Below are 2,788 nucleotides of genomic sequence, written 5' to 3'. Positions count from 1 at the left end.
AAAAGGCAAATTCCTAATGCAAGAAATTGTATAGGGCCAATAAAGTGATCTGATCTTATCTATAAGCAGAAGCGTGCAGCTTGTAAAGCCTGAAACGGACCAGCGGCGGAATGGGATTCTGACTTCCATTCCAGATCTGGCCTTCTAGAGGCCTGCTCTTACCGGGCTGGGTCCGGGCCACGACTTACCGAGGAGCAGAATCACCGAGAGGAACACGATGACCCCGGCGAAGACCAGACCCCCAGTCCGCAGAGTCTCGTAGTCTGGGAATGCACAGCAGAGATGCCCGAGGTGGGTTCATTACTGACAGAGAAGCCATCACCCCAACTCCAAACCTGACAGTCGGACGCAGTGATCAGCGACATTCACACCCAAAGTAAAATGAAGTTGTCATTTGTTCGTTCAGTGCTGTCTAACATAAACGCGAACAGCAGCTAAGGGCAGTGCATTTTGGAGAGGAGCTAACTGCTGAGGGATTGTTTTGCAGCAACTGGTCAGGTGATGGAGAGCAGCAGCTCATGCCCCCCAGGGGACTCTGGGAAATGCGGTCCTGGTGGGGCTGTGCTCTCTCGGCACATTAGGAAAGCACTTGAGCTGCTATGTTAGGGAAGGTCTGATCATGCACAACCGCTTTGCAGGTTGTGACCGAGAGCTCATCCTCTCCATCCTGCTGGGAATCCACGCTGTGGTCACACTCACCGTAAAAAAAGTCGCTGTCGTCATAGCTTGCAGGTGCTGGAAAGAGAAAACTGGGAGTGAGTGCTGATTGCTGACAGATTCTACGGGAAAATGTGCTCACCGATCACCACTCTGACGCACTCACATGCAGACAGTGTACATTAAAGTGTAAGGAAAAAAAATTGTATTAAAATAATGACATTTAAATCTCTGTTTTATTGTTAATTCATCCATCCATTTTCTAACTGCTTACGAGTCCCAGCATGCAATGGGCACAAGGCAGGGTACACCCTCGACAGGACGCCAGTCCAACACAGGGCACACACAGACACACACACACCAGGGCCAATTATCCCAGAAGTCAATTGACCCCCCCAGCATGTCTTCAGACTGTGGGAGGAAACTGGAGCACCTGGAAGAAATCCACATAAACACAGAGAGAACATGCAAACTCCACCCAGACAGCACCCCAAGAATGGAACCCAGGACCTCAGCAATGCGGACAACTTTGCTATTGTGCCGCCATTTTTTCTTAATGTGTGGTTGCATTTGCAGTTGTTTGTGTTTTAAATTGACTGTTCACTACTGCCATTTTATGTCTGGCATTGAATGTTGTTGTTAAGGGACAGCTAAAATAGCCATGTTGTGTAAGAGTGTGTGTGTGCCTAAGCACATGCACAAGAATGCTGTTTTGAGAGCATTGTGATGTCACTTCCTCTGGGTAGCCCCACTCCAACCATTACCAACACCCTGTATTTTTGCTATCGCTAAAACACTGGACAGACCTGACCCTGGCATTTGACTGATCGTTTTAAGAGGCTGCCTTTAAGTTCTGACTAACATAACGAGACTACTATAGATCAGACGGTTGCTAAAGATGTCCTACTGATCAGCACAAGAGCAGAGCTGATCAGTATTATTATTTAATGTAAAACATAGTGAAAGCAAGGGAGAGCTGACGTAAAAATCAGGGTTTCTCAACCACTGTGTCTTCTGGCATTCCTTTCAACTGAGCTCTTGATCAGTAATGCTTATTCAGCCCTTACTTGAGCAAACTGCTTGATTTTAACGGGTTTCTGCACTCCAGATATGTCTGGCAAATAATTTGCCGAATTAACCAAATATGATGCCGGGTGACTCCCAGAGCAGGGTTGGGAAACCTTGATAAGGCCGAGGCATGCAGGAACTCAAGAGGCCTTCTGTTTTGCAAACTTGAATAACACTAATGTCACCTTGCTGTCATGAAGCAAAAGCTGAATTTTAGCAGGAGAAAGTTTTCTCATTTGAGGGGGCAGAGGGGATGCTGCGGCATGCCAAACGGGCTCCTGTTGTTTGGCGAGTTTGAGATCCTAATCAAAACTGAAGGATTTCCGCAGCTTTGTTGGCAAAAATTCCCCAGGCGCTGAACCATAAACACATAGCTGTAACTTTTTACAGGATCACACACCCACGGAGTCAAAGGGCTATACTGCCACCTGGAGCAAACCACCGACATCAAATCGCAGGGTTCACACCGGCTGTATCACTTTGCAGGACACGGGAGGCCAAGCAGGTGTTGTTTCGAGCTTCGTGGTTTCTTCAGTGTGCGTGTGTGGGAGGGAGGGTGAATGTACTCACTGGTCTTGGCTGGCCTGTCCATCTCTCTGGGCGCACGAAAGCTGAGCCTCTTTCTCCTGACTGGGCTGCGAAGGGGAGAGGAACGCAGAGATAGAGACCGGTCTTTGCACGGCGTACCTCTCAAGCTGTGCGTTCAAACTATTTCGATCCCCGTGTTTCGGATCACCAGTTTGGGAAACACGATGAGAAGCACGCGCCGTTTGTGCAATTCTGCTTGGCAGCGATAGGTTTCTGTGGCATGCAATAACTCAATCTGAAACCCTGGGAAAAATATAGGATAGAAGCAAAGAAATATACTATTTCCTGTAGAAACGAAATTAAAGTTATATTCTGATCTAGTGCACCACATGGTGTAACAAAATGTGCAGCAGGGTCATAGAGGGAGTGTACTTTGGGCCTAGAGTTTCGAGAAGCCTCTACCGTCTTTGGCCCCGTCTCTTAAAAAAATGGTAGTTTCTTTTTGGCAGGAGAACTACATGTCCCAAGATGCCTA

General features: G+C 47.7%; 1 long non-coding RNA gene across 1 annotated transcript; it reads right to left on the bottom strand.

Moving 5' to 3' along the window:
* Positions 1–247: 247 nt before the first annotated feature.
* LOC148816634 (uncharacterized) lies at positions 248–2,341 on the bottom strand. The gene is made up of 3 exons (XR_016094668.1): positions 2,296–2,341; positions 700–735; positions 248–335 (listed from the first exon to the last, which is right to left on the bottom strand). It is a non-coding gene; the product is annotated as an uncharacterized LOC148816634 (long non-coding RNA).
* Between the last annotated feature and the right edge of the window lie 447 nt (positions 2,342–2,788).

This window comes from Atractosteus spatula, chromosome 22, assembly GCF_055471065.1.
Source record: "Atractosteus spatula isolate fAtrSpa1 chromosome 22, fAtrSpa1.hap1, whole genome shotgun sequence".
Lineage (NCBI taxonomy): Eukaryota > Metazoa > Chordata > Actinopteri > Semionotiformes > Lepisosteidae > Atractosteus > Atractosteus spatula.
Note: the sequence above shows the minus strand (reverse complement) of the source record. Positions and strands in the feature narration are given on the sequence as shown.